Source organism: Ips typographus, linkage group LG11, assembly GCF_016097725.1.
Source record: "Ips typographus isolate SLU linkage group LG11, UJ_Ityp_2.0, whole genome shotgun sequence".
Classification (NCBI taxonomy): domain Eukaryota; kingdom Metazoa; phylum Arthropoda; class Insecta; order Coleoptera; family Curculionidae; genus Ips; species Ips typographus.
The window spans coordinates 4,976,255-5,000,733 of record NC_138432.1 but is presented as its reverse complement, the minus strand read 5'-3'; the positions used below and the strand labels follow the sequence as shown (position 1 = coordinate 5,000,733).

Genomic DNA, 24,479 nt, shown 5'->3' with positions numbered 1-24,479 from the left:
GTCAAACACCCCGTGTATTCAAGAACGTGACAACCCAGCTCAGTTTTTAGACAATAAATATCCACTCACACAAGAGCTGTAAAGGCGCATTATATGCAAATAACTCGCGGGATTGCCGAGAAATGACTCACGAGCCATTATGGTTGTTCGTTTCCTTTTGATTTCGAGTATGTAACTTGGTCATAAGGTTTGCCATTATTTTCCTCCACTCGGAAACATTACCGTACTCTTTTTAACGAGTTTGCTACCAATACCAAGAGCAATAGATGATTGTTTGCGTTTCAATATAATGCAGCTGGAATACGTAATTTTCAGTTCACAGGTACAGAAAATGTCAGTCAGCTAGCGAATTAAGATACCGTACCCATCACTTAACGTTCCCATCTTCAGGCCGCTGCAAATTACGGCTCTATTGTTTTTTGCCAAGCTGATGGTGACAAAACGCTCGTAAGATTACTGAACTTTCCGTACAGTTCAAAATTGAGTGTCACGAATTCAGTTTGATAATTTAAGGGAAAGCTGTAACGATGCGCACAGCCTCAATAAACAATATTATGAATGCATTGTTTTGCTATCAAAGTGGTTCATCGGTGGAGGAATCAACCTGGTTGCCTAAAACTTAAGCAAAAACTCCTCTTTTAAAATAATTGAAAGTCCATTAAGATAAAGATCAACCACTTCACTTTTTGCTACGTCTCCTAATCTAACTCAAAGCAAAAAAAATGATACATTGCTGACAGGTTGATATCGCATTAAAATACCCACTTATCGAGTTCGCAGAGATATCAAGCAAACAACTTACCCAAAAATCAAATTGAAATACAACAACCAAAACTGAAAACTAACCACAACCCTAAATTCACTGGCGCAAAAAAAAAAACTCCGAGTAGTAAGTCGTACTTGCAAAAGGTACCGCTTCAGCGCTAAAAACACGTTCACACGTCAAGCGCACCACGTCGTACTGTTAGTACTAAAGAGCCGACATCACGGTGGCTTTTTCATTCAACCAAGTAGTCGAGCACCCCCACTATGACTGGGTAAACGTGGTCAACAGATGGACTTGTAAGTACTACTGGATTAGTGCTGTTTTGGCGCTCTAATGCCCGTTTTCCCCGACACTCGCTAAGTTGGGTTTAAGTAAAGTTTTGGCCCCCCAAGTATCCCTTAACCGACTAATTTTGGTTCCATCGCACAGTAACCGTTACTTAAAGCTTCCTTAACTTAAGGGTCGAAAACGATCCTTTCCGGAAAAAAATACGGAATTAATAAGGTTACACGGAAAACTACTCAATTTAAGTTAAAAACTTAAACAGGGTAACAAAATCATGTGTTTTCTCATGTTCAGTAATTTTAACGGAAAATAATGATATTGGATAAAGAAGCACACTATTTGTTTAATAATCCAATTAAAATTTTTTTTTTATTGCAAAAGATTTTTAAAATACTTTTGGAATTTGCCAAAAAATCCCTAAGTACTACAAAAAATCTCCTAAAAGCTACCCAAAACTTCTACAAGCCCATAAACCCTCTTACGAATTTTTTTAAAATTGCAAATAACCTTTAGATTCATTATTGAAGCTTCTACAAGTGATCTGTAAACATTTTTTAAATTTCCAAATGTTTCCAGAATTAATTTGGTCAAAAGTTTGACAGAAACACACAGCAACGACCCCTGGTGACACCAAGTGTGGCCAAACCGTACAACTAACCAATCAATTTTTATACCTCAATTGAAAGCTTATTTTATTGGCTAGCCATAGATGTATAGAAGTTTATGCAAAGTATTGCAAATAAGCAAGTTATTTGAGGTTAAATGAGTTTGGTGCACTAAAAATTTGAGAAAAGTAGTGCAACTTAGCTGCCAAACCGTACAACTAACCAATCAATTTTTATACGTCAATTGAAAGCTTATTTCATTGGCTAGCCATAGATGTATGCATATTGTAAATAAGCATGTTATTTGGTATTAAATGAGTTGGTGCACTAAAAATTTGAGAGCAGTTGGTAGTGCAACTTTGACGCCTTCTATCTGCCAAACCCTATAACTAACCATTCAACTTTTATACATCACTGAAAATCTCATTTTACTGGCTATCCATAGACGTGTAACACTCTATAGAAAGTGTTGCAAATAAACGAGTTATTTAGGATTGAATGGAATAGCGCACCAGAAATGTTTGACGCCTTTTAGCGGCTAAACCGTACAACTAACCAGTCAATTTTTATACGTCAATGGAAAGCTCAGTTCATTGGCTATCCGTAGACGTATAAAAGTCTATGCAATGTGACATTATCATATTATTTTTTTGACACAAATTAATAGTAAACTTATCGTATACTATTACAGTGCAACCTAACCTAACCTAATTAATGGTGTTTTCGATTGCTTGTTCATTTTATTAAATTAGAATTTGCATTCCATATATTTTTTATTAAAAAAAATATATTTGAATTTTTAAAAAAGTGATTTTTGGCAGTTCCTTTAAGCTAATTTTAATTATTTAAACTGGTTTTCTAAAAATGATAACTAAAACATTTTAATTGCAATTATTTTAGCTCGCAGTAGATAAAGTAGCAGTTTATCCACTAAAATTAAAAAAAAAACACTATAATAATACTAAAATCAAGAAAATCCAATGAAATAAAAATAATTATTAACAAAAAAATAAATTGTAAACTCTCATAGTATAAAATCAAAAATGAGGCATTTTCGGAGATACCAACAGTCAATTATACTACAAACGTTTAAAAATAACAAACTTATCAATTGTTCTAATAATTTAATTAAATTTGAATAATAATGAATTCCAATATGAATATATACAATTAACTAAGTATGCAATTAAAATCATTTTTTTACAACTATCATAAACTTGTTGACAGGTTACTGTTTAATTTCTACTTAAATAGACATGTTATACAGAATTGTATTAATACGATTTTAAAAGTTACAAAGTGCACTTTTTTCCTGAAAAATTACCATTCTTATAAACAATACAATAAATTATGCATTCAAACAATTAATTCATGGTATAAAACACCTTTTCATTTAAAAAGATTGATCGCCACCAGCTCTCAGGAATATTATAAAATCTGTTTACAGCGACAGTAACGACATTATTAAATACCAATCAAAAACCAGGAAATCAAATTGATAGTCGTAAATCACTGTCTATTAAAAACACTAAATTACTTGTATGGGTTCGGACCCGACGCGAAACACTTTGTGCTGAATAATTCTCCTTTGGATAAAACTAGTAGCACAATTTACGATAATTATGATTTATTTTATATAATTTCAGTTGTTTGGCTGTCGTGCGTCGGTACCACTTTACGCAATTAAACGCAAAAGGAAAAAGGTGGTACCCCCGAGACGTGGGCGAATTAATATTCTTTATTTCATTCTCGGAGGAATTGCCTATGCAGATTTGTAATAATAATAGGGTTTGTCTCGTTTGTTTGTCAGTTTGTTGCAAAATCACGTAAAAGAACGTTGTCAGGAAAATGATACATTGAACTAGCATGAAGCAGTTATCACGCAATTCAATAAAATTTGTGTTTGTATTAACTTTCTAACCTACATTTAATTAAATATTGTTAGTGCTGAAGTTATATTAGACACCTTATTAAATTAAATCAATTTTATGATATGAATCTAAGACCTTGCTAATCACCAGTTCTAGTTTATTCTAATAAAGGTTTTGATAGTTTTCTACTTAGTATGTAAAAATCCTACTTGGACAATTTATCACTTTGAAGCAGGAAGTACTTTTTGCTTGATTATTGAGTTTTATTTGAATATTTTAACAATACACAAGTTTTGATGGTTTTGGATCAAACTAAGCATAATTTTAACTTTCATGGAATTTAATTACACTCTCTATTGAGTTCGTACGTGAGAATCGTTAATGTTGGATACTTTAAGTGTTTTAATTGACGATTGAATATATTATCGTTAAACTAGCCTTATAAAGTCAATAATAGTTGCATCAAGTTGATGTTTTACTATCATTTTAACCGTCAATTTACACAGTTTGGAGAATATCGTCACTTAGACGATTGTTTGTTGAATTCCTTCTTGTAGAGTACCTGTTATATTTCGTAGAACTTACCTTTTGAAAGTTTTTCTCCCTTTTCCAGTAAGTACAGCAGACTTTAGAAAATTATTGCTGTTTTGTGATCCAGTGTAGATCAAGAGTTGGTGTGTTTTAATGGCAATTGGATCTAGGTTAAGTAAAAATCTCATCTTTACTAAGTTTTACTTGTTTCAAATCTTATCTTCAATGTAAATATTCAGGAAGGTTTTACTTCTTGTCTTTTACAGATTTATTCATAATCTTCTTGACATTCTTTAAATATTGATTGATACATTAATTTTAGAAGAAATTAGAAGTTCAAATTTTAAATATCGTCTAAATCCAAACAATTTTTATAAAATTTGTCACGTTATTAACATTTTATTAATCATTTTTACTTCCCTTTTACCCATTAAGTGTATTTTATATTTGTTACTGCCTGTGCATTGTCTATTAGGAATTCTGCATGTTTTGTAAAGTTATACATACAGGGTGGTCCAGTTTTAAGTGTCAATAATTCACCATTTGATAGCTAATCAAAAAATAAGTTGACTTGCATTATGTCATTTTTCTGAAAAACGTTTCCTAAGGAAGATACAGTCCTCCAAATTTCAATTTAAAAATCGTTTTATAGTTTAAAACTGAACATTCAAGGCTTATAAAAGTCCAAATTTGTAATGAATAATCTAAAAACTTGCTTTTTACTATTAGGAATGGTCTTACGATTCGCTTTCTCAGACTGCCATCCTGGTTGAGTGTCTGAAACTGGCATTCAAGAACTAAAAAAAGTCCGGAATCAAGACAAAGATTGTATTGTGCATGAAACTCATTTTTTACTACTAAAAATAATATAAAAGTTGACTTTTAATGCTAGAACTGACTTTACTAGGACTAAAGAGTCCAGTCCAAAAGTATATTTTCAAGACGTTAATTGGTGTACAACTCAATTTTCTGTTCTGGACAACAAGTCTAGAAGTAAATTAAATATTCGGACTATTTTATTTCTAAAAATTAGTTCTCAAGACTATTATTGTAGCATTTGGTACCAAAATTTTTTACTTTTATTACTGAAGAAACTTGACTTTTTGAAATAGTCTTAAACTCGATTTTTCAGTCTTAAAAAGCACTAAAAACAGTCTGAATTTCTTAGAGGTGCTACAATTTATTGCACCTATGAGTGTAGAAGTCAATTTAATAGTGAAGAAGCTTGAAATAACATTTTCAAGATTATGGTTAGTGGACAAACTGGCTTTTAAGCCTGATAAGTCAAAAACTTTGTAAATATAGTCTTGAAACTCGATTTGAGGCACTGAAAACAGCCTTAAAACACTAAAAACAGTCTAGTTTACTTGGAATGCCATTTTAAGTCTATGAAGAATGTAAAAATTGTTTTTTAAGTTTGCTATGTCAATAACTTGGTGAAGATAGTCCTGAAACTCGATTTTCCAAGCTGAAAGCAGTTTTGAAGCACTAAAAATAGTCCAGAATTCGAAGAAAATGAAAAGCAAAGTAAAAAGCACGAAAAGTTCGTTTTCAAGACAATTTTCATGAATCTAATGTCAATGTCCTGCATCTAAGACTATTTTCAAGACTAAAATATTGAAATTTGTCTTAAAATTATGAAAACTTACTTCAAATGCAAATTTTAAGCTTCTGATGTCACTTTTCATTAGTTCAGTCACATTTTGGGGTTGAAGTCAATTTTTAAGGTTTAAATGTATGAATTTGTAGTAACAAATTCTTGAAAAAGTAGTTTTTATGTCTACAAGTCAATTTTTAGTATTAAAGTCTCTCGATTTGCATGAAAACTGGTTACAGACACAATTTTTAAGCTTCTGAAATTTTTATGTTTTCTAATTCAATTTTCAAAACTAAAGTCTTTTAGTTTGTCTGGAAACTATGAAAACTGGCTACAATAATATTTTTTAAACTTCTTAAGTGAATTTTCCGTTTCCAAGATTTTTATGTTGGGTTGGGTTAGTTTTGGGCATTTGACCGTAATAACGTGTAATAAAGTGCTTGTTCCAAATTTGATCAATATTGCTCCAACGGTCTGACAGTTATGACAAAAAAAACGATTTTTTAAACAGAAATTTGAAGGACTTTATTTTCCTTAGGAAGCACTTTTCAGGAAAATGACATAATAAATGTCAACTTATTTTTTAATTGGCTATGGATTGGTGAATTATTGACATTTAAAACTGGACCACTACTTGACTATGGCAACGTACTTATGGCAAATGCCTCAGAAAGAACTAAACGACATATACAAACAACCGAACAAATCGCCCTAAGACTGATAACACGGATAAGACATCCCCAAAACTCACTCCACAATCCCCCAAATGAGCTACTGTACCAGCGCACAAACTTAACTAGAATAACAGAAAGACTACTACAAATTCAATCCAAATGGAAAAACAACCAACAGAACTGGACCATACTAAATCCTCTTTGCCTCACAAGACAGACAAGACAATCCCGTTTTCTTTTTCCATCGACGACTCTACTCGAACACTTACAAACATAACACAACTAAGACAATAATAAATGTTACAAAATGTAATTTTAGGTTAAGATAAATGTTTGCAATACTTTATTTTAGATTATTATATTATACCAACTTAAAGTAAGCCTAAACCAACAAATGTACACAAACAAGGGCAGAAAGACCATTTCGGTCGATAGCCCATTTCGTAATGAAATAAAGATTGTTTATTATTATTATTATTAAAACTGGACCACCCTGTATAACTGTATATTTTTGACAAAATGGCTAGATTATGTTGTTACTTATTGCAGTGAGGATGTACTGTAATTTAATATAAATTTAGGCATTTTTTAACCAAACGAAAACATTATACACCATTATTTAATAACTATCCTGAAGTTCTGGGCATATGGTGAATGAATGAATGTTTATTAACCTTTTGGTGGGTTATCTAATAACTACCCAAAAAATGCTTTTTCTTGTACTTAATGATACAACAAAAGTGGAAAAAGTTAGGACTAATTTAAAAAAAACATACTCATAATTGTTTGTAGTTAGGTTGGCATTTATGTTGAATTATTGCCCTCATTTGCACACTTATACAATAATTGAAACCACTGGATACATTGCATAAGACCAACAATAATTTACTAACCTTCCAGGTAAAGTGCTAAGCTTTTATATTCTTGTTGTCTAGTGTATGTAAGGTCTGATGATCAAATGGACAAAGAAGAAATTTGCCTAATGCACATATGTACAACAATATTCCATGTTATGGTATTTGCAATTCTGTCTTGAATACGTTTTAACATTATTGTTGTTTTATTATCACTTAGACTACTTAGAAGAATAACATTTTGTGGCTTCCATAACATGCTAAAGCACGTCAAAAAATTAAGAAGCAGATTGATTGACAAAACATTGTGCTAAAAAAGGATCTCATCAATAGTATACTCATTGAAAGTTGTTAGAAAATATCAACATTTCTACAATTTTATGCTTGAAAACACTACCTTTCTAAAACTAAAAAAAAGTTAGGTAGTGGTTTCATAAAAAATTGTCCAATGATTAAGCTTTACCACTGGTCCAAAATGAATAGTAAAGACTATTATTATTAATATTTTTATTTTATTTCTCTTGATATCACATAGTTTTCTATGGTAGCATATGGAAACACCGAAAGTCAATCCTGCTTGAAGTAGTAGTTTATACCAATTTCCTAACAATATGTGCAGTATTCAACAAAACTGCTTTTTGCATCGTTCACAAGTAATGTTGGATATTAGATGATTACTGGTACAACTACTGTCTTCATATTCCACAATCTTTGCAAATCCTTGTATTTTTGAGCTTCTTTCCAGCTTCCTTTTGAATGCCACATATCCATTAATATGCAAGTTTTTTGTTTCTTATAGTTTGTTGGTGGTGATAGCCAGTTTGGACTTGAGTATCCTACATGATGGTGATTTCTGGGGTGTCGACAACTGAATCTGAAGTATGTTCATATCATTTCTCTTTGACGGGTACAGCATATTCTTTACAAATGTTCCAGTGCAAATGGGATGCAACTTTACTTTTTTGCTTTAGGTACTGCTGAAGACCCTCTACAGCTATGATATGACTGGATACAATTTTTTTCCTCCGTTTTAACTTTGAATATAGATATACGTTTTTCCAGATATTTAACATTTCACTTATTAATTTTATTTTAAGGACATATATTTCTAAAATGCTGATCAAAAGTTGTCTGTACAAAAAAGTGACAACAATCTTATGTGGCTAAATATGTTTTTAATAAATTATTTGACTCGTATATTTACCAATTATAAGTTTGTATCATTTTTCTGTCTTATTTGACCATATAGGTACCTCATATACCTCAGTATATTATTGCTTACATATTATTTCATTACTTCTAAAATCCAACAATTATCCAAATTCCTAGTTATTCTAAAGATGCTCCTACAGTATAGCGTGATTAACATAACACCTCTGACAGAGAACAGTTAGAGAGGGTTACAAGATATTACTATCTGGGTACAAACATCACCTGCACCGCTGATTATTGCTCCTAAATCAAGATTATACCATTATAGAGAGAAAGCACACGTGCAGCTTTGGTCAAAAATGAAGAAGATGCTCTGTAACCGCGACCTAAGCCTAGATCTTAGAAATACGCATGCTGAAGAAGTCCTGGTACTGTCACGTAGATACTTTAACGAAAAAAAAAAGACATTTGAGATGTGAACCTACAGAAGAATGCTCAGAATATTGTGGTTGGAGCACATGACCAACGCAGAAGTGCTTCATCATCATCATCAGCCTGTATACTGTTCACTGCTGGACTAAAGCCTCTCTCATACTTTGCCACTCCTGTCCTGTGCCATCAGCATCCAGTTTTTGTCGGGCTGGTGGGCATCTTCTGTTTCTGTATGCTTCCACTCTCGGTGTCCACTGATAAAGGGTTGGAGGTGTTGAAGAAAGTGAAGAGGAGAAAGAACACCTATCTGGGTCACATAATGCGGAGCTCAAAATTTGCGATACTCCACTTAATAATCAAAGATTGTGGGCAAAAGGTCAATTGGAAGAAGAAGAATATCTTGGCTGCGAGAATGGTTCAACATGTCTTCTGCAGATCTATTCAGAGCAGCAGTTTCCAAGGATTGGCATTATGTTAGCAAACCTCCGATAATGGAGATGTTACATGAAGAAGAAGAAGATACTTTAAAATCGAGTAAAACAACAAACAAATGAGAAAACACCTTTCAGTGTATACCATTGCGTCAAAAAGCTACTACTTGACTTCTTAACGACTAGGTGAATGGTAACACTGCTTTCTTGACTTGTTAACTTGTTATATTATGTAAAATATTAAAGTAAATCATTCTTAACATTCCTATAATCATGCAAATGCAGTTATTCTAATAAAACTCCACAGAGTTGTCTAAAAGAATAAATTCAGTCATTATTAATTTAATAGTGCAGAAAACCGACTCAGAAACATTGAAATTTTCAGCCTGCTCTGTGCTGTGTCTCTGAGTTTCTCATCAGAAAACATTATCAGCCATTCACCAAAAATACAGGTTTGCTTATAATGAGGCCAATAGCAAATTGTTCATTTTTCATGTTATAACTATGTAAGTGTTCATTATCAGTTAATTTATACAATTTTCCGAAGATTATTGAAATCGAAAAAATTTCTATAGAAAAGAGTCAAATTTGAGATTTTTTAATCGAATAAGTCCTTATGAAAGATACCAAATTTCAGTCATGGATGATTAAATCTGTGATATTTGATTAAATTTTAATAGTAGAATCAATGATGCATTTTTTCAAAATCCTATGTCAATGGGTATGTTCAATTTTAACCTAAAGTACATAAAGACTGACTGACATTGAACAAACTGTAGCTAAAAATATACTATTGCCATTCACACTTTTTTGAGAAAAACAAAATTTGGCTGGTAAACGCATGCCAGAATTGCTATTTTAGACTCCCAGTAACATTTAGGGGTGAGAAACCGGCAATTCCGGCACTGTTCCCGATTATCCCGTTGCATCCCGCGCACTTTTCCCGTAACCACAATCGATCGGCGTGGTGCGCAGGGAATCAGAGAAAAGACTTGCGCCATAATCCAGACAAAGCAATTTCCACCCCTGTTCTTTGAAAATACCAATCCAAATTCAACCAAAAATTAAAAACAATCTTGATTTATCTCTAACTCGTTGAAATGTAGTAAATCCCTGGAAGATTTGCTTTGATTTGGTTGGAAGGTGTGTAAAGTGCCTGATTCCAGTTTGAAACTGCTGGTGCAAAGCATCGTTGCCGGAAAGCTACTCGCGAGATCAAAATATTTTCAACAGGACTTGAGGGTACAATGCACGTTCCCAAATTCGAGTATCGGTTTGTGTCGTTTTTCGGGGTTACTAAACGGGTTTAGTGTGTTTGGTTTAATGATACCCTTTGGACAACCTAGTAACGCTGCTAAAGAGGTAAGTTTTCCTAAAATGACACTTTTGCTGTAAAATGCAAATTTACTACCCTAACTTTTGGTAAGTAATTTTAAACTAAACTAAACACATAAACAGGAAATATTTTAGCGTTGTTCCGAATTTAGAAACGCTACACGTGTTTGGCCTGACTTCACTTCTTCTCTCAGCACCCAATACATTATCATGTAGCTTTTCAGTCAATGAAAACTAACATTTGTTCCTTGCTTTTATTAGCTTGATTTGTTGCCTAGTGACTTCATAAATTTAAGCGTTTTCTACGTCTTCCAGTTTAAATTTAGCGCACTTTAGGCCAGGCGATAATTACCTGTAAAGGTATGTTAAATTACCCTGTTTTCTCTTTATGGGCATATTTCTAGACAATTTATGAATTCTATGCAAAACATTTACAAGCAGGAATTAACGGTCTAGAAATTCAATCATATACATTACAGTATAGTGATGGGCGTAAATTTACCGTGAACAATTATTTACCGGTAAGGTAAAGTAAAATTGGAAAAGTAAAATTCAGTGTCAGGGACTTGCCAGTTTTATCAGTAAATTCCAATTTGACCATAAATTTATGGATCTAACTGAAATTTGCTTGAAAAAGAAAAGTTTTGAGCTTTTCTTTCCAGTGGTGTTAAGCAAAAAGATCTACCTGGAAAATTACGTGGAGAGTGACCAAAAACAGTCAATCACCATAATTTTTAGGCACACCCTGTATACCGGACCAAAAACGGTGCTAAAAACTTACGATACTGAGTTGAAAAGTTGATTAGGAACATTTTTTCCCCCCGGAAAATTTTTCGTTACCTTTACTGTTTTCTAGATATTTAGCAAAAACTGGTTTGATGCAAAACATTTGCATTTTTCAAAGTTGTGGTTTGAAATTTGAGCACCCTGTAACTCGGTTATTTTTGGGAGCTCAGGATAGTTTAACCACTTAAAAGAACTGTTGTTTTAAACTCCTCTTTCCAGAGGTGTTGTACAAAAAATTCTATCTGAAAAATTGTATACAGGGTGACCAGAAACAGTCAATTAACACATTTTTTATGCACATCCTGTATACTGGAAGCAAAAACAGTCCTACAAATTTACGGTGTTGGGTTAAGGAGTTGATTAGGAACATTTTTGTTCTCCTGGATTTTTTTTGTAACTTTCACCGTTTTTGAGTTATTTGGGAAAAACTGGTTTGGTGCAACAGATTCACAAATCAGTGAAATTGAAAGACGGTTTGAAAAGAGAGTTAGGCATAAAATCGCTTGTAAAACCCATTTAGAGTCAGAAAATGACTTTTTTAGGCACATTTTTTAAATCTTCATTAAATTTCCTATCCAATAACCTGATAAAATATTACAAAATTTGGTACAATTAAGGAGAAAAGCGGTGTCAAAGTTTGAACTGCTAGAAACACAGTTTAAAAGGACAATCAGGGACAAAATCGCCTGTAAAACCTAATTGAAGTGACAAAATGACTGTTTTAAGGACATTTTTGAAATCCTCATTAAATTTCCTATCCAATAAACTGGAAAAATACAACAAAATTTAGTACAGTCAGGGAGAAAAGTGGTGTCAAAGTTTGAACTGCCAGAAACACAGTTTGAAAGGATAGACAGGGACAAAATCGCCTGTAAAAAACCAACTTGGAGTGAGAAAATGGCAGTTTTAAGCACATTTTTGGAATCCTCATTAAATTTCCTATCCAATAAACTGGAAAAATATTACAAAATTTGGTACAGTCAGGATAAAAGTGGTGATAGAGTTTGAACTGCCAGAAACACAGTTTAAAAGGACAGTCAGGGACAAAATCGCCTGTAAAACCTAATTGCAGTGATAAAATGGCTGTTTTAAGTACATTTTTGAAATCCTCATTAAATTTCCTATCCAATAAACTAGAAAAATACTACAAAATTTAGTACAGTCAGGGAGAAAAGTGGTGTCAAAGTTTGAACTGCCAGAAACACAGTTTGAAAGGATAGACAGGGACAAAATCGCCTGTAAAACCAACTTGGAGTGAGAAAATGGCAGTTTTAAGCACATTTTTGGAATCTTCATTAAATTTTCTATCCAATAACCTGATAAAATATTACAAAATTTGGTACAGTCAGGATAAAAGTGGTGACAAAGTTTGAACTGCCAGAAACACAGTTTAAAAGGATAGACAGGGACAAAATTGCCTATAAAACCCACTTGGGAGTGAGAAGTGAGAAAGTAATTTACTGGTAATATTCCCATCAGTATTACAGCAAAACAATCTTACACTGCAAAAATCTATAACACATCTAGAAATTTCTCTTGCAGAATTTCATCGATTTAATCTCGAGAATGTTTTAGGAGTTACTCGCAGATAGAAAATGAATTATGCATAGAGTTAACACAAAAACCTAAAAAACACGTTACATAAAGGTATCTTCATCAGTTTTGGAATTAATGAAGCGTTCAAATTTATTACTGATTACCACTATGCAACACGTTACCCAAACAACTCTTTAATCAAATGAATTAGCCGAAATATGTGCTTGTAATTATGGTGTCGATATGAAACTGATTGGGAAATCTGATGATTTAATAATATGGCAGGATGAATTCCAATATATTAGTTAGCAAAATTTTAGTTGAACTGTGACACACTGTGAAAAAAAATCATTAGTTCTTGACCCTATCCAATTATGCCCCAGTGTAAATAGTGAAATTAATATTAGGGCCCCGTATTAAATTCCCTTTTGTACGGTCTGGCGGACTAATTTTTTTTTTTTAAGCGGCACCCTGTTAAAAGTTCGAAACCCTGCGCGTGCCGTCTGTGATGGGCGATATTCCGCACCAAAACGCTTCTAGTTTCGTAGTTTTGGTCTAGCCGATCGATAGGTGCACTAACCTCATTATTTTTCTGTTCTACACGGTCACCCAAACATGGACAGAAAGAGAAACCACTCTGTAGGTACAACATGGCTCAAAAAGTGATGATAAAGCAAAACGGTTTACATCTTCATAAATTTTCTCTATCAAATCATTGTATTATGGTTTCATTTGTGAATTATGAATATTCATAAGTTAGTTTTAGAACAGTTCTGATACAACATCATGTAACTGTGAAAATAACCGAGTAATTGGTTGTTATAGTGAAAGCTGTCAAATCAGTCATACATTTATCAAACCTGCTTTTATTCCTTAATAACTTGAGGTGCTCCAAAGAAGGTTTAAAGGGCCACAAAACGGTATACTGAACCACCCTGTAACTATCAAAGTAACCGAGTTATTGGCTGTCAAAGTAGAAATAGTCAAATCCAGTCATCAATTTTTCAAACCTGTGTTTTTTCCTCAATGGCTTGATTACTGGACAGTTGCGCTTTATAACTATGTAGGATGTTTAAAACAGGGTTTAAAGGTCTACAAAATGATATATCCAACCACCCTGTAACTGTCAATGTAACCCAGTTATTAACTGTTAAAATGGAAACTGTCAAATCCACTCATCCATTCATCAAACATGTGTTTATTCCGCAATAGCTTGATTACTGGTCAGTTGTGCTTTATAACTATATAGGATGTTCTAAAGAAGGTTTAAAGGGCTACAAAATGATATATCCAATCACCCTGTAACTGTTAAACTAACCAAGTTATTCGCTGTTAAAGTGAAAACTGTCAAATCCATCCATTTATCAAACCTGTGTTTATCTTAAATAACTTAATTTTTGGAGAGTTGCGCTTTATAACTATATAGGATGTTCTAAAGAAGGTTTAAAGGGCTACAAAATGGTATATCGAACCATCCTGTAACTGTCAAAGTAACCTAGTTATTCGCTGTTAAATTGGAAACAGTCAAATCCAGTCATCGATTCATCAAATCTGTGTTTATTCCTCAATAGCTTGATTACTGGACAGTTGCGCTTTATAACTATATAAGATGTTCTAAAGAGGGTTTAAAGGGCTACAAATGATATATCGAACCACCCTGTAACTGTCAATGTAACCCAGTTATTAACTGTTAAAATGGAAACTGTCAAATCCACTCATCCATTCATCAAACATGTGTTTATTCCTCAATAGCTTGATTACTGGATAGTTGCGCTTTATAACTATATAAGATGTTCTAAAGAAGGTTTAAAGGGCTACAAAATGATATATCTAACCACCCTGTAACTGTTAAACTAACCAAGTTATTCGCTGTTAAAGTGAAAACTGTCAAATCCATCCATTTATCAAACCTGTGTTTATCTTAAATAACTTAATTTTTAGACAGTTGCGCTTTATAACTATGTAGGATGTTCTAAAGAAGGTATAAAGGGTTACAAAATGGTATATTGAACCACCCTGTAACTGTCAAAGTCACCGAGTTATTGACTGTCAAAGTGGAAACTGTCAAATCCTCATTTATCAAACCTGTGTTTGTTCCTAAATAACTTGATTATTGAATAGTTGCGCTTTGTAACTTTATAGGGTGTTCCAAAGGGGGTTTAAGGGGTTACAAAATGATATATCGAACCACCCTGTAACTGTTAAAGTATCCGAGTTATTGGCTGTCAAAGTGGAAACTGTTGTTTATTCTTCAATAACTTGATTATTGGACAGTTAAAGACTACAAAATAGTATATTCAAAGTAGCAAGTTTGTTTTAAAATCGATATTATGTTTTTCTTCCCTTATTAATTTAGTAATCATTAAATTCTCTGAAACCAGTTGGTCAGTCATCAGAAGAAGAGTCTTGCAGTACTCTAGACCATTGATATACTTGTCATTGTAAATACTTAAACATTTTTTACTGAATGGGAGATGTTAATCTATTTTCAACAAAAGAATAGCAGTTTACCATCAAGAGGTTATGATTTAACAAAAGAATGATAAATAACATATTTTGTATCATAGGAAGAAAAGTTTTATCATCAGTATCTTGCTAGATAACTTACAACAATTGCATGGGAATTTCCTTTATCTTGAGGGTTTTAGAAAATTTTAGAACAAATCTGAAGAACATCTGATGTTCTGCATTTATTTTCAGTGACCAAACAAATTACTTTCAAAAATAGACAAAACACATACGAATTCTTTGATGAACATGGTATTGGTGTGGCCAGTCCACGTCCAAACCGATGCAGTTCTGCATTTCTGCAGCTGTTCACATAACTCAGAATACGTTTTACCCTAGAGAACACGAGAGTCGTGTCTTATCATTCCATAATGTTTTTGCTTTTACGACTACCAGATGTGACTGTATTTGTTCCGTTTCTTCCGGCGTAAGTAACGTTAGATTCAAGCTCCATTAGATAACTCTGATCTTGAAAATTGCAAATTCCCTAAGGATTTTGGATTGCAATAAGAGTGGGACGCATGCCTGGTCCCTCGACTTTACCACCCTCCCTGTTTCTATCTGAAACTCACATATCGAAGATCGGTTAGTGCCTTTTTCACTTCCTCTCTAACTGAACCGTGTGCGGCTTTACAAAAGTATACCATACGATGATTCGAAAAAATTGTACGAGATACGCCCTGTTCCTTGTTAGGTATGGAGACAAAATATGATAACAACTATTACACCATATGTTCAATAAAAACCAAGGATTAAGGCTGCTAATACCATTTAAAGAAACAAAAGAACGTGCGGTTTGCAGATCATGATGATGGTCATGTTTGTGTCATTATTTTCATTTGTTTTGCAGTAGTGTGATCCAGTGGTAATTCATGCTGGTAAGCTTTCATATATTTACTAAACAATAAATTATTATCACTGTGTGCTCAATTCATATTGTCAATTAAGTAATTCCTTTATTGCTATTGTATTATATTGCAGTGGTTTTCACAGAATTTCCCTCTTACAAACAAAAAAAAACTGAATCACTTGGATGCACTATGGATTTCAATAATACGCATTTTTCTGTCTCTACTATTGTCACACCTTTTTCTATCGAGGGGATCGTCGATTAAAATCAACTTACCAACAAGTCTACCACCATAGTCTAGTTTTACGTGCGGTTCCCCTACTATCGGTAATAAATAGTTATTCTAATCATCCACTGTTTTCTAACCTTCACCATGGTCTAGTTTATAATAATGTTTTTGCATTATCTGGCCATAAATATTTAAACCTGTATCCTGCGTCTTTTATGCAAATACACGAGGCCTCTGAATGAAATTTACAGTGGAAGCTCGAGAGAATTTTTCCTTTCGTGCTTGCGAGGGAAAAACGTTGAATCACAGTGAATTATAGTGAAATTTCATGACAAAACAGAACCGGATTTTTAAATATTTTTGTGAGTTAAAAAGCCCAGAAAAGGGTTACTACCTAGCAAAGGGACAAAATATTAAAATTTTCTATAATATTCAGTGTGAAAAGTGTGATCTTGTCACTTTCTATGATACCTATTCTAGTATATTTTGTGTACTAAACAATTTAATATTCTGTTTCTGACTGTTTTAGGTGTGTGTGGTGTTTCCCCATAAAAACGTATCATTCCAGTCACTTTTATGATAAAGTTGATTATGTACCAATAAATTTCTTATCATTTTGACTATCAAAAAAACGTTTTGGGCGAAACAATTAACTAGTCAAGTGATAACTTTTTAATAGCTTTATCAGTATGGCTTATTAACAGTAATTGCTGTTTGTGCTTGTTGTAGAATTAGTTGTTTATTGATACTTAAGTGGTCTAATACTTGAATACTTTGTGCATTAACAGGTTTGTAACTTGCAGTATTTACATCAGAGTATAATTTAAATAGACACGTTCTATAAGTTTTCTGATTTTTGAAAAGCTTTTCTATGCAATTTTATTGTCGTTACGTTATTATGAGTCATCTAGGTACAATAGATTTGAACAAAGTCTAATTACGTAATTTTATACAGGGTGTAGTATTTAAAATTTTCTGGTTTTGGTGCTTTGATTGCAATGATGTTTCATGTACTTTCCTCAAGAAGTTAAAGACAAATTTGACCGCAAGTATCTCAGAAACCAGACACTTTTTGAGTCACTGTGTAGCTCAGGAAGTAGAACCAAATGACTCAAAAACATATAAGGTGTCCTTTGAAAAATAAGTACAATACAGGAAGTAAATTGTTCAGTAATTCATGAATGTCCATATAAAACAAACTCAAGGGTTCAGTTTTAAGTAGTTTTAAGTTATTTGACAGTTTCTGTTCGATTTTGTCAAAATATTTCTGAATGTGGCTCTGCGCCAGCACAAACATTCGCGAATTTAAAAATTTGTAAATAACATACGATATTTAATTTCTATCTCCCTCAGTTCACATGTAATAGAAAAGGATCGACAATTATTACGACACTGTCACTAGTTTTAGGAACGTAGTGTAGTAAACATTGTATTCAATGTGGGGGGCCATATACTGCCTAAACCCTCCTTCATCAATTTTCTTCTTGTTATGGTCTGTTTATAGGTTTTGTGTCATCTATCCTCCCCTTCTTGAATAGTATGCTTGTTTTATTGTGATGACAAACTTGCGTTTCTTTAATAGGAAAAAACAAACTTAAGAACAGAAGTATTTATTGTTTCTTAGGTTTAATGGAGTTTGAAGCCTCGAAAATGTTCATAGAAAGCTTCAAATACTTTGAGTTGTATATACAGTGTGTATATAAAGTATATATTCGATTTAAATTCAGAAAAATGTTATTATTTTTAAAGGCGTATTTTTTGAGGAAAAAATTGTATGTACAGGGTGTCTCAAAATTGAGGTATGACCTGCGTGTTGAGATTTTCAAATGAGAACCCCCATTTTTTGTTGCATTTTCGATATTCACCTGTTTTCGAGAAAAACGGTTGAAAAATATAACATTTTTTGTTGAAAATAGTGTTCAACTATAATAAAAAAACAGTAATAAAAAATTAAATAAAAAAAAATTATTATTAAATTAAATTCTTAATTTGAGCTAATTTTTTCGTGGACTTTTTCCACAAATTGACCTTAACTTGCTTATTTGACAGTTGACGACCAAAAGTGATTGAAACTAAAAAATAGCTCAGATCGTAAGCTTTCCAAAAATATGCTTATTTAAGTTAATCGGTGACACTGTTTGGCCGCTAGAGGGCGTCAAAAAAAAAAAGTCTAACTTTACAAACCTTCCCAAAAGTGATTTAACCACTTTTGCTTTAACCTAAAATAAGTCAATTATTTTAACAGTTACGACAAAATGTCACTGAAGGTAAAAAATAGTCCAAATCAAAAGCTTTTCAACGGTGTATTCAAAAAAGGTCATTGGTGTGATAGTTTGACCGCTAGAGGGCGTCAAATTCATGCTTTTTGACAATTTTGCTTTTAATACAGTTTTTGAGATAATTTCCGGAAACTAAAAATTGTTTTTCACTTCTTTGAGACACCCTGTACTTAGCCGCTAATCTGAGGCACCTTATATCACCTTGACACACATTTTGCCCTCAGTCACAGTTTTGAGGATGACCATGGTTTTCAGTGTGTGGTACCCTTAAAAAATGACATTTTTACAAATGACACTTTACGTCATTCTTGTAACATTAACCTGAAGGAATTTAGGCAGTGGAAGTTTATTTTAAAAATTTAAAAATTGTTTCTAAATAAATTCAAAGGTACCCCTAAACCCTCTAAATTTTTTGAAAATTTTTGTTTTTAATTTTTCAAAGACAAACGGTGCCTGGTACAAAAAAAGCGCATAGAAGTAAAAATTGCATCCCCTTAAGGTGCGTTTGTGGTAAAAATGTCAACCTCTAACTTGAAGAGTTCCTGAGATATTTAGCAAAAACTACAAAAAAGTTAAAAAAGTTAACTTTGACGCCCTCTGGCGGCTGAATCGGGAAACTTAGCCGTGTTTGCTCAACGTCATGTGAGAGCAATATTGATTAGCTCTCTTTTGTTATGTGGCTTGTATATACAGGATGGTTCAAATAAGCGAGTTATTCACGATTTTCTGGAAAAGTACACGAAAATTTCGCTCAAATTAGGAATTTCTGATCGATTTGAGGGGCGGCCAATCAAGGCTGCTAGAGCAAAAACAGTTGGGTATCGATACAGATATTTTACATCAAGTAGGCCTAGAATTTGACGTATATTCCAAAATTCAAATAAAAAATGGGTCATCCTATTGAAGAAATTATAAGTTTGGTTTGTTGCTCAAATATGGGACACCCTGTATACTAATGGATTATCTAGGAAAAAACAATCAACCAAACACCAGCCCGATGTGTACGAATTTTTTTTTTAATAATTTTTTCGAAAACAGCTGAATATCTACATAGGAAATGTTATATAAAAAATTTCCAGAAATTCAACAAAAAATGGGGGTTCTCATTTGGAAATGTCAACTGGAAGGTCGTATTTCAATTTTGGGACACCCCGTATATTTAATTTTGGTCTCAAAAAATGCGCGTTTTATAGCTATTTATGTACCAAGGGCGTTGGGTTAGGTTAGGCTAACGAAAGTTTATTACCTAAAAAGTCTAGAACATCCTAAGGTACGGAATACGCAGTTTTTATGGCATAAAAGAATAAAAATGCCATTGCTAATATTAAAAAATGTTTCAGGGCGTTATGATAACGCCCGCCTATAATGCCCTCAGGTTGTTATATGAATACTATAACTATTTCCAAGGTATTATGTATTCATAACGTATAGGTAAAACATAAAACATACGTGTTCGAGCATTTTTTTAATAATAATTTCCTGAATTTTAGTCGAATTTATTCCATACTTTATGGACACACTGTATATTAGTTGACCTTAACAATTTTGTTCACTTGTTTCCACAACTTAACCATCATGATAAAAATTGTCTATATTAATTTTACAGACCAAATTTTGCATTACACAACATCTGATAAACTCACTATTGGTATTTTTGTCTAAATGACAGCTAAACAGTTTTGTCTCTAAAATATGGACACAGGGTGTGCCTCAAAGAAGCCGGAAAACGCATATTTAAAAGACAAATTATCGTCAACAACTCTCAGTACTAATAATCATGCATGTACTGCCGTAGGTTCGATTGTTTGTAAATTTATTAACATTATCCACAGCCTGTTCTATGCCTACCCAACCAAGTCAAGTGGGTTATTATTCAATTTTTTTTTGATGCCCATCAACAATTAAACGTTTATACGGAGATTTATTAGCTTGACAAAAGTTTTCACACACAATTACCCACTAAAACACATTATACCATTAAAATAATGCATCATGTTCAGACACGGTTCAAGGAGTACCTTTTCCATCTAAACTATTTGTATTCAAGTCGGATAAATGCGTTTCTCTGTACGACTTTTGAACCACGAACACTTTAAATTAACCTACTAAAATTGTCTTTGATCCGCCCCCGATTTTGGTACCAATTTACAGTAGAAACCAGACCAGTAAACTTGAAATTTGTTTTGTTTGGTATGAACTGGCCTTCCATTCGTTTAGTAGGAACGGAAGCACTTAGATTAGAATGGAAACAGTTTTTCTACGATTCTAGTCACACTTTTAAAATCAAATTGTTTTGGTAGTAGTAACACTTTCTCTACCGATCTAGTTATTGTTGAGTGTGTCATCAACTAATTCTAGTTTTTATTGTGGCTTCCAGACACTATTAGAGTAATTAACCCCTTGAAATCCCCCTAAAACTGCCATTAGGGAAGAAAATCAATACTAATGTCCTATTTCAGCCACAAAACCCAGAAAAGGTCGTCTAGACCTTTTTCTTGCCACAAATAACACTCCTAAACATTAACAAGATTCTAAATAATTTTATATCTGCTAATCAGAATTTAAAAAAAAATGTTTTTATTTTTGTTGCAGGGTCGTGACCTTTGACTGTTTAAGGTGGAGCAGGTAAGTTTCTGTTTTCGTAGAAAAATTAAAATGTATGAGCCATAACAACAATGCAAATGCGCAGACATTGGATGTCCTCAAATGTCCTAGATCACGCCCAAAGAAGACGTGAGGCGATTATTTGACAACCTTGTATTGTTGTTCTCAACTGGTTCATTTCACTTTAAGGTCATGACTGCCATTATAAGTAGTTTAGTTTATAGTAAGTTGTCAAGTATTGGATGATTAGTACAACAAACGTAGTCAATTGATTACAACCCAGTTTGACACTTTAGAACCCTGCACTATTGGTAGTTTGTGATTGGTCAGCAAGCAAGCTAAAAGCTGATTTTTGTAACCAATCACAAACTACTCACTGTTACCATACTGCTTGTTTATCTAACTCCTTATTTTCAGTCTTTTCATTTTTTTGTTTTTTCTTCTTATCTCCTTCTTTTTACCAATTTTTCGATTTTTATGCCAGTGTTAGTGTACCATTCACTTTTTCATTCTTCTTTACTATCTCCCTTTCATTGTTTTACTTTATTTTCTCGTTTTTTCCTGGTTATATTACTTTTTTTTAATTATGACTGAAAAATATATGAAACATTTAAATACTCCTATATTTCTTCATAGAACTACTTACTGCAATATCTTCAGAAGATGATAAAAATTTAAATTTGCAGCTGGCAACACTGTTAAGTTAAATTGACATCTGTCAACAACACTCATGTGACCAGAAAAATGCCATCTTTAACTTTGAAAAGTCTGTAAATTACATTTAAAAGGTTGGAAAAGTTAAAACTGTAGAAGCACGTCACGTGATTGTGGCAAGTTAAAATTGCAGCTGGCAACAGCGTAAAGTTAAATTGACACCTATCAACAACAGTCATGTGACCCGGAAAACGTCGACTTTAACCTTGAAAAGTCTGTAAATTTAATTTAAGCTAAAATTGTAAAAGCACGTTACGTTACCGTGACAATTTAAATTTTCAGCAGGCAACACTGTAAAGTTAAGTAGAAGCTTGTCAACAACAGTCACATGACCAGAAAAATGTCATCTTTAACCTTGAAAAAGCTGTAAATTACATTTAAAAGGTTGGAAAAGTTAAAACTGTAAAAGCACGTCACGTGATTGTGGCAAGTTAAATTTGCAGCTGGCAACACCGTAAAGTTAAATTGACACCTATCAACAACAGTCATGTGACCCGGAAAACATCCTCTTTAACATTGAAAAGTCTGTAAATTACATTTAAACAATTAAATAAGCTGAAATTGTAAAGCACCTCACGGGTTTGTGACAATTTAATGTCGCAGCAGGCAACACTGTAATGTTAAGTTGAGGCTTCTCAACAACAGTCACATGACTAGAAAAATGACACATTTAACTTTAGAAAAGCGGTAAATTACATTTAAAAAGTTAGGAAAGCTAAAATTGTAAAAGCATGTCACATGATCGTGCCAATTTAAATTCGCAGCAGGCAACATAGTAAAGGTAAATTGAGACCTGTCAACAACAGTCATGTGACCCATATGATGTCGCCTTTAACCTTAAAATCATCCAAATCCATGGAAACTGTGATTTTAAAACACGTATCACATCATCTTTCAATGCCAATAATTCGAAAACCAAATGTCTACTTATTATATACTTTTGGAATCAGAAGAAAAATATTTTTTTACCTTTGCCATGGTCTATTATTTTATTTAATAAGATTTTTTAGTATCTTAGGAGATGCCTTTTATCTGGAAAAATAGTACTACCAACTGTATATGAATTAACAAATCTGTTGTGGCCCAATTTACTAACACCAAAGCATTCACATTGCTATAACACCATTAACTTAAACTAACTATAATGAAATCCGAATAGAAAAATAGTTTACGGTAGGATAAAGTTGCAGTGAATGTAGTTTATGTAAATAACAGTTTTCGTGCATTTGATTAAAGAAATTGATTTGAAGAACCGTAATTTTGCACGCTGCGCCATTAAGTAACTTTGCGAATATATTGAAAGTGAACGTAATTAAATAATACTGAAAATTGAGTTGAACATGTAAAAAGGCCGTTAATCAACATAAATACAACAATACCGGCATTCTCTCTATTTTCTCTGCCAGTGTTAATTCGATTTCATTTTGTTAACAAATAGACTGTATCGGATTTTTTTAATTACAAAAATGTTTGAATGAAGCAAATGATGAAGCAGAAAATGCAAAAATGTTGAAGAAGAAGCAAGAAGGATCTCTATCATATCAGTATTACGTTAGTTTGGTTAATGTTTCCAAAGTCCTATCAACCAATGTTGCCAAGAGACATTTTATTATTAAAAAGAAGTCAAAGAAGATCTCCACTGCGATGGTCAGATCAAAAAATGAAAATCACTGGTTACTCTCTCTTCGAAACAGAACAACACGCACAAGAAAGAGAAGAATGGACAACAACAATAAAACGAATACCATAACGTCCCCACACCCTTACGAAGAATAAAGGACATTGCTAGAATGTTATGAGTTTTTTTGTTGAGTCTTAACACAAGAGCACCTGAAGAAACCTGGAATGGTCCAATTTGAGAAGATTGAAAAATAATTTGATAAATACCATGGAAGAAGAAAGATAAGTTTGGCAATGGCTAGAATAGTAGATTCTGCAACTAGTCAATAACCAAATATTCTGACTGATAAGAAAACAACACTTTTGACGCTCATCTTATTGGAAATATGAAGAAGAAGATAATCAAACAGTCCACTACGAAAGTATAAGAATTCAACCAGTTTTGCAATAATTTTATTGGGGCTTCCATGTTTGCTGTTATTTTCATTATAATTCCTCTTTAATATGTAAACTTTCAATGTCGTTTCATTCTAACTGTATCTGTTTTGCCTTGCATTCCGTTATTAACGCAAATTGGTATTAACGTGTGATTTATATTTGATTCCAAATTTTTATTAATTAGTATTATCGCATCAAGATTTACAAACACATTGAGCAAGGTGTGATTTAAAAGGCATTCACGTGTTGGCGAATTAAATCGCTGTTAGGTAACAAGTGAATTGTTAATGGCGATCTATTGCACACGACAAATATGCATTTTTTTAAAATGAAGAGGTGGATGTCCTTTATCAAAACGAGAACGGGCGTGTTTTGGGGGCAT

General features: G+C 32.9%; 3 protein-coding genes across 5 annotated transcripts in view; 2 read left to right on the top strand and 1 right to left on the bottom strand.

Annotated features, from left to right (window-relative positions):
• The window catches only part of LOC145736088 (uncharacterized), a 50,192-nt gene extending 49,176 nt beyond the window's left edge, over window positions 1-1,016 (bottom strand). For all 3 annotated transcript variants that reach the window (XM_081990338.1, XM_081990339.1, XM_081990340.1), the window contains exon 1: window positions 803-1,016. The gene's annotated coding sequence lies outside the window, so the exon portion shown is untranslated. The remainder of the gene's footprint in view (window positions 1-802) is intronic.
• Window positions 1-24,479, top strand: part of fs(1)N (female sterile (1) Nasrat) — a 127,062-nt gene that overhangs the window by 39,445 nt on the left and 63,138 nt on the right. The gene's annotated exons all lie outside the window — the stretch shown is intronic.
• Window positions 10,434-24,479, top strand: part of DAAM (disheveled-associated activator of morphogenesis-like protein) — a 69,325-nt gene continuing 55,279 nt past the window's right edge. The window contains exons 1-2 of the mRNA XM_081988965.1: window positions 10,434-10,560; window positions 21,314-21,346. The gene's annotated coding sequence lies outside the window, so the exon portion shown is untranslated. The remainder of the gene's footprint in view (window positions 10,561-21,313; window positions 21,347-24,479) is intronic.